The following is an 8,934-nucleotide window of genomic DNA, read 5'->3' on the forward strand; positions in this document are numbered from 1 at the left end:
TGTTTTCAGGGCAAAGTGTGCTTTTGCAAGAGAAGTGTAGGATTTAGCATTTTGTGTGTGAGTTTTGAGATTACACACAGTGATTTGCAAAGCACAAAACACACTTGCATTACATTAGACATAGAATGTCAAATTACCACACATATGGGCCAATTGGTTAAACACAGCCAACAGGTGCACAAACACACAATTGCTTAATTGTAGACACACCAATCAGGTTTAAGCACTATAAAAATGCAGCAAGTGAGTTCACCTGTCTTCAACCAAAATGGAAGTACACAGAGAATGTTCAAATATACAATACAGTAAATTCATCAAACACTACACAAGACCAATGCTACAGACTGATGAAAATATAATTATTTTCTCTCCATATACCCAAATCAGTCAACATGTCAACATGGAGAATCACAACAAATGATGTCCCAGTTTCCCATAAATTCTCTGGCCAGATCCAGCTAGGCGAAGATATAATGTCTAGTATTTTCTGTACTCTATTTGAACTTTTTCTATTTTGTTTTACTGTAATTGTAACCTGTACTAGATACAGCATTTTATGTTTGTCTGATATTTGCTGAGCTTACAGTGTTATGCACACTACTGTAGTAGCATGAAAACGGGGACATGTTTTGTTGTGATTCTCCATGTTGACATGTTGATTGATTTGGGTATATGGAGAGAAATAAATTATATTTTCATCAGTCTGCAGCATTGGCATAACGACTAAAATTGGGATGGGATAAAAATACAGAAAAAGAAGTAGAAAAAGTAGATTAAAAAAAAGAAGTAGAATTGCTAAAAGTGTTTTAGGTTAAGCACAGCAGTGTGTAACTGGTTCAAACTGAATTAAGTCGTATGAAACGTGTGTGTTTCATATGGTAACAAAATGTATTTTTTATAAATTAGTGTATAGTTTTTACAAGTGTTTCATTTAGCAAAGGATTTGAGGTGTTCTGCTAATTGTGTGTGTGGTTGTGCTAATTGTGTGTAGTGTTTTGAAACATCGGGCCCTGCTTTCAAAATCGTGCTTAAGCAATCGGGGGGGAAAAACTGTAAGACGGCAGTGCACTCTCCACCACCACCATCAAAACAGCAAATGAGGGAATATCTTTTGAAAGAATGGTGTTTCATCCCTCCAGCAGAGTTCCAGAGACTTGTAGAATCTATGCCAAGGCGCATTGAAGCTGTTCTGGTGGCTTGTGGCCCAACCTTACTAAGACACTTTACGTTGTTTTTTCCTTTCATTTGTCAACCTTCTGTATATTGTAACATATTATAGTCTGAATTTCTCCAGACATCGATTGGAAAAGCCTGAGGTGTGGCCAGCAATAGCAACCGGGGACAAAATAGCAAAACAGGGACAAAATAGCAAAACAGGGACACGTCCCCAAAGACTTCAAAATTGCTAGAATTTGCTGCACAAAAAAGGCAGCAAATTAGACCCAGGCAACTACCGCCCTGTTTCTATTCTTACCTCCATCTCGAAAGTCATGGAAAAAATTGTCTACGAACAGGTCGAAAAGTTCCTTGTGGAAAGAAATCGAATCTATGAATTCCAATCTGGCTTCAGAACATCCCACTCCACTGACACATGCCTTCTCCATTTGAACGACCACATCAAACAAGAGGTGTACACGGGCAAATACTGCGGCATGGTCATGCTGGAACTACAAAAGGCCTTCGACACTGTCAATCACTCCATTCTGATTGACAAGCTAAAAGCAATTGGTTGGATGAGCTGGATGCAATCCCACCTGGAGGGGAGAGAACAGATGGTAGAGGTAAACGGTACTCTATCCCCCCCCCCCCCCCTCCCAGTGAACTGTGGTGTTCCACAAGGAAGCATACTAGGATTGTTACTGTTCCTAATTTATGCAAATGACATGTCGTCAGCTTGTTCCTGTTCGCGGACGACTCAGCCCTGCTGGTCTCTGACAAGAACAAGTTACAGGTTGAAAAAACCCTCAGCTCAGAACTCGGCAGAATCTGCACCTGGCTCGCTGATAACAAACTATCATTACACCTGGATAAAACAGAGTCCATTCTCTTTGGATCAAATAACAAACTCAGCAAAACCAACGGCTTCTCTGTTACAGTGGGTGACAATATTGTCACAAGGACAGATGAAATTACATACCTGGGTTCCATCCTAGAGGCAAATCTTTCCTGTGACAAAATGGCATCCAATGTAATCAAAAAAGTCAACCAACGAACAAGATTCTTGTACCGGATCTCCTCTCTGGTAAACAAGAATACCCTGAAGACTCTAGCAGGAGCACTCATTCAAGGGTACTACGACTATGTTTGCACCTCATGGTACCAAAGCACCTCAAAGGCACTAAAAACAAGATTACAAACATCACAAAACAAACTGGTCAGACTACTGCTTGGCCTTACTCCTAAAACCCACCTCACCCCTGCCCATTTTGACAACCGAGGATGGCTTAGAGTAGACGACAGAGTACAGCAACTTGCAATGGGCCTGGTCTACAAGATACACTACACCACTGTACGGTCTGTACCCATGTACATGTCGAAATACTTCCCAAAGTGTAGAGGAGCCAAGGCTATATATTTAGGTTATTGTATTATATGAATGTTTATATGTTTATTTTTATAACCTTACATTGAAACGGCATTAGGAATATTGATTGGATTTAGATAAAGTCATTGAACCGTCTTATTTGACATAATAGAACATTCTAGAACATTTGTGATGTCACATCCAAACATTCTAGAACATTTGTGTATCTATATATATTCAACAATTCTCTCAGGTGGAGGGATATGGGTCAAGGAGTGATAGGGTGAAGATGTGTAGACTGAGGCTGTGGGTTGAACAGTAGCTTGTTCATTGTGGGCAAACATCCAGATGGGGTGTGTGAATGTGGAGAGACTGAAACTGTCGGGCATGTCTTCCTAAAATGTGAAAGGTATAGGAAAGAGAGGGAAATCTTTTATAAAAGTCTGGTAGAGCTGGGAGTATCTTCCTTCTCTCTTAAATCATTCTTTGGCATGGATAATGAGAACCACCAGTTGATCACAGAGGCAGTGCTGACATTTCTGCATGCTTCAGAGTTGTACCAGAGGATATAGCGTTAGTGTATGTATTAGTATTGGACAGGCAAGAGGAGCAGAGAAGAAGGAGAAAGTGTGAGTTGAAGAGGCCTAAAGATGGAACACCACTAGTGTAGTATAAGAAATGAGGAGGGAAGAAATACGCCAAGAAAGAAGAAGAAGAAGAAGAAGAAGAAGAGATCATCAAAAGAAGTGCGGAGGGCAGTAATACGCCACGATGCGTCTAATCTGCCGGAAATTCAAAAGAAGAAGAAGAAGAAGAAGTACCCCAGCTATCACCCCCTTACATCCCCCCTCCCTCTTCTCCCCTACTCTCGCCTCCTTACTTATACCCACCCCCCCAATGCTCTTCATCTTCCTAGCCCTCTCCACCTGCCCCTCACTACCACACCCTACGGCCAGATTCCCATCCCACAAAACTCTTGCGTACTTTACCTCTCCTAATTGCTCGGCAATGGGTTTGGGCAACTCGAGCCTACCTACTTTCCCCTCTCCCCTCTCCCCCTCAAGCCTGACCACTATATGAATCACTTCCTCTTTTGCCACATCATTTCCAGCACCCTCGCCTCCCGGCCCACTTGAGCTATCGTCCCTCACTTTCTTCCTCTTCCACCCTTCTCCCCCACTCTCCTCCCCCCTACTCTCCACGTCACCACCCGACCCCTTACCCTTGCCCTGGCTACTCTCACCCCCATCGCTGTCGTTCCTCTCCGTCCGTTTCTTCCTCTTCTTCCCCACCGTTTCCCACCCCTCTTTCTCATTCTCCTCCCCACTATTCTCCCGCTCTCTCTCTCTCTCTCTCTCGCTCTCTCTCTCTCTCTTTCTCTCTCTCTCTGCCAGAGAGACTCATGGCCATTCTTTTCCCTATCGCTATCTTCCTCGCCCTTCTCACACCATTTACTTCCATCACAATCCTCCCAATACCCTGGACAGCCGTCCACAGACCGGGGCCACCAATCGCAAGGTCTTCGCTGTTCCCGATCCTTTATAACTTCACCGGTCGCATCCCACCACCGACTACTACTCCCACGCATGTGTTCGCTGCACAGTTCCGGCGGACGCAGACGCCGCCACTCTGCGCACCTCTCAAAATCCATCAAAGAAGAAGAAGAAGAAGAAGAAGAAGAAGAAGAAGAAGAAGAAGAAGAAGAAGAAGAAGAAGAAGAAGAAGAAGAAGAAGAAGAAGAAGAAGAAGAAGAGGTCAGTGTGCATCTTGAAACAGTGCGGAGCAGTACTGAACAGATAGACTAAACAACATAGATTGAAGCCTGCATTTCTAGAGACTGGGAAAATACAGTTTTCTTACCTTGTAGTAGTGACGTGAATATTTAGGAAAATAGGTTTAGGATCACTTCTGTAAAGAAAGACTTTGCTGTGGAAGAGAAATAACCCATTTGGATATCTTTTTTTTACACTGGAGCAGCTGTGGACATTATTTTTCTTTATCAATGAATGTACTACTCACGAGTAAGCAACTTTAACCAGTAGAGTGGAACGTCGGCCTCATACAAAGGTCAGTGAATACCACGACCACAACAACACAAGAGGGAGTTCCACAAATCATGTTCAACCCAGATTCGGACCAAACAAGGGTCTAAACACGTTTCGCAATTATGCAACATCAATGTGGAACGCCCTACCCACAGCCGTAAAAAAATGTGAATCCCTACCCACCTTCAAAACCGCTCTCAAATAGCATCTACGGGAGGCTGCAATTCGAAACTGGCCCCCGTAAATGTCCAAACCCCCCCTCCCACCCACTCCTAATGTACAATTTCCTCCCCCTCGTATGTATATATTATCTGTTAGGATCTCTGTTTAACAGTACTATATATTTGCATATCTTGTATGTCACAAATGTAACAGTACTGTATACCTGTATGTCATGTATTGTCATGATATATATCTGTATATCTGTATGGCCCCCGTAAATGTACAAACCCCCCCCCTCCACCCCTCCTAATGTACCAGTTTCCTCCCCCTCGTATGTATATATTTTCTGTTAGGATAACAGTACTGTATATTTGCATATCTTGTATGTCACAAATGTAACAGTACTGTATACCTGTATGTCATGTATGTCAGAATCTGTATGTTGCGTATGTCATTAATGTCATTACGAATTGAAAATGGGGGACCCTGATGTAAACAAGACAAAAGTCTTTCTCTGGTCTGCATCCCCTTAACAATTGTGTGTATTGAGCCGTACTGTAATTGTACCCATTCTGCAATCTGTTAATATTTTTCAATCAATCAATCAATCAATCAATCAATCAATCAATCAATCAATCAATCAATCAATCAATCAATCAATCCCTCCCCTCAATTCCAACCCACACATCAGACCAAAACAAAACATTTAAACAAAGTGCTCATCCACTCCCAGTCTGTGGAATGCTCTCACTGATCATCTGAGAGCATGCTTTAAAAAATTGCCTCAAACACATATTTTTAATAGAGCCTTTTATTGATTTGTATCTAGTTTGGCCCCACACATTTGATGTTCTTTTACTGTTTTACTAGTTTTAGCCCTTCACATTTCATGTTCTTTTTACTTTGACTAGTTTTAGCCCTATACTCATGTTATGTTCTTTTTACTCTCTTGCACTATTCTTTAACAACAAAATAACCTTGATCAGGGCCAGCATTACTCATGATGGAAATAAAGCTGATTGCGGCAAACCGCGCAATGTAACCATGGGAAGTTTCACATGCATCACATTAGATGTACTCTGCAAAACTGTCTCAGAATGTAACTCCTCCACCTCAGACATTGACCCTATACCTACAGCTTTCTTCAAACGGGTGTTTAATAGTGTTTCAAGCCCTGTGCTAGATATCATAAACACTTCCCTTAGGACTGGTATTTTCCCAGATGCCTTTAAAACAGCAGTTGTAAAGCCATTACTAAAAAAACCTAACTTGGATAGTAATGAAATGGCAAATTATCGTCCAATATCCAACCTACCATTCATTAGTAAAGTACTTGAAAAGATAGTTTCAGTTCAAATAAATTCCTTTCTTGAAGAAAACAACATCTTAGAAGAATTTCAGTCAGGATTCAGAAAATATCATAGCACTGAAACTGCCCTCACCAAAATAATCAGTGACCTCAGACTAAACTCTGACGAGAATAAGATCTCCATCCTTATCCTGTTAGATCTCAGTGCAGCATTTGATACAATCGATCACAATATTCTAATCGATCGTCTTGAAAACCATGTCGGTTTCTCAGAACATGTGCTGGGCTGGTTTAAAACATACATCAGAGGGAGGAAATTCTATGTTAAACTAGGAGATCACATGTCTGATATATACGACAACAACTATGGAGTTGCACAAGGGAGTTGCTTAGGTCCTTTACTCTTCTCCCTTTACATGTTACCGCTGGGTGATATCATCAGAGAACATAATGTAGATTTCCATAGCTATGCGGATGATACACAACTGTACATATCTGCTGAACCAAATGATACAGCGATTAGCTCCATTACAGACTGCTTACTGGCAATAAATAAATGGATGAGTAAGAACTTCCTGAAACTAAACGAGAACAAAACTGAAATTCTAATTATCGGCTCCAAAACTAAAAAAGAAACATTAATAAAGAACCTGGGGGGACTAACCCCTTGGATCAAATCTGAGGTCACTAGTCTTGGGGTTATCATAGATTCAGAACTGAACTTCAATTCTCATATTAGCAAAGTGACGAAAACATCGTTCTTCCATCTCAGAAATATAGCAAAAGTACGACCATTTATTAATCAGAACGATGCTGAGAAGCTAATTCATGCATTCATATCTAGCCGGTTAGACTACTGTAATGCACTTTTCACAGGTCTCCCTAAGAAAACCACAGAGAGGCTTCAGCTAATCCAAAACTCTGCAGCCCGACTGCTAACTAGAACCAAAAGGAGAGAGCACATTAGTCCAGTCTTAGCTGCTTTACACTGGCTTCCTGTAACATTTAGAATTGACTTTAAGGTCCTTCTCCTTACATACAAAGCTCTAAATGGACAGGGACCTAGCTACATCGCCAACACTCTAATAAATTACACACCAGCAAGAACACTGCGATCATCAGCTGCTGGACTACTAGAGGCTCCCAGAAGCAGTCAAAAGAGGATCGGTAATGCAGCCTTTATCAACTATGCCCCAAAACTATGGAACAAACTACCCCAAAACATCAGGGAAGCCAACTCGCTAGACATCTTTAAAAGACAGCTTAAAACCTATCTCTTTGCTCAGGCATTTCACTGATAGATATCTGCTACCACCTAGTGGCAAGAGGAAACGTCAGGGATATCCTGACACAACTTGTATTTACCTGCACTATTCTTACCCTGCCTACTCTTAATATAATAATAATGCAGGACCTGTTCAGAGGTCTTTAATTGGCATGCAATTATCCTCAACGTTTAGCGATTAGCACACACGGTTAGCACACACACACCGGAACACACACGCATGCATTGTCTCTTGTAGGATCGCCAATGCGATTCGTCTCTGCGATTAACCCATCCCGTTGCCCTAACCCCCAAGGGCAGCCGGGAGCAGACAGGCGTCGGCGAGGGCCGCGCCAGGGGACCAATCCATGTGCTCCTGCCCGTCTTCGTCAAGGACGCCACAGCGTTAGCGATCTGTTGTTGTGCATGTTTTTCCATTGGGTTTATCTTATCGGGGGGAAACCCTTGCGAGCACGGGGAGAACATGCAAACTCCACACAGAAAGGCCTGGGAGATACCCCACCTGGGTACCTGGCATCATGGAAACCTGGTCCCCTAGCGGGAATCGAACCCTGGACCTTCTTGCTGTGAGGCGACAGTGTTAACCACTACACCACCGTGCCGCTTATACACTGCCTATCAAATTCATGTGTCGGTTATTGCACTTTTTACTTCTTACTGATGACTATTTTTAAACTGAATCATTTTAAACTATTTTTATTATTTGCTAGATCCAAATGTGAAACACTGTGATTATTTGTATTACTAAATAGAGAGCCTATTAGGATGCTAGATCCTAATGTGAAACACTGTGATTTGCCATACCTTGCTATGCTCGCTCATGCCTGTATTTTTTATGCCCGTTCTATTTTATAATTTTTTGACTATTTTTAAACTGAATCATTTTAAACTATTTTTACTATTTGTGTTACTGAAAACTGTAAGCGGAGAGCCTATTGGGATGCTAGATCCTAATGTGAAACACTGTGATTTGCCATACCTTGCTACCTGTCTATCTTTTTATGCCCGCTTATGCCTGTATTTTTTTACTGTTGTGAAGCACTTTGAACTGCAACCTCTGTATGAAAAGTGCTATACAAATAAAGTTATTATTATTATTACTAGTTTTTATGTTCTTCTACACTGTAGCGCCTTGAGATTTTAATTTTTAATTTAAATTTTTTACAAATTTAAAAGGAAATTTAATGCAATATATTATTATTATTATTATTATTATTATTATTATTATTATTATTATTATTATTATTATTATTATTATTATTATTATTATTAATAATATCAAGTGGTTTTTTTTTGCCTAAAGGACTACATTACAGATTCAGGAGGACACAGGACTGGACCGAAAATGCAGACATGTATGCACTAAAAGAAGCATGATGTTTGAAGGGAAAACCAGGAACTAGAAAAAAACGAAAGTGGCTGTGGTTTATTTTGTATTCGTTATTATTTCGTCCACATTTCGTGTGAGTGAGCTAATAGTTACACTAATGTTCTAGAATGTTTGATTATGACATCATACTGTGACATCACAAATGTTCTAGAATGTTTGATTATGATGACATCATACTGTGACATCACAAATGTTCTAGAATGTTCTATTATGACAAAT

The sequence above is a fragment of the Notolepis coatsorum genome (genome assembly GCF_963971535.1).
Source record: "Notolepis coatsorum genome assembly, chromosome: 5".
Lineage (NCBI taxonomy): Eukaryota > Metazoa > Chordata > Actinopteri > Aulopiformes > Paralepididae > Notolepis > Notolepis coatsorum.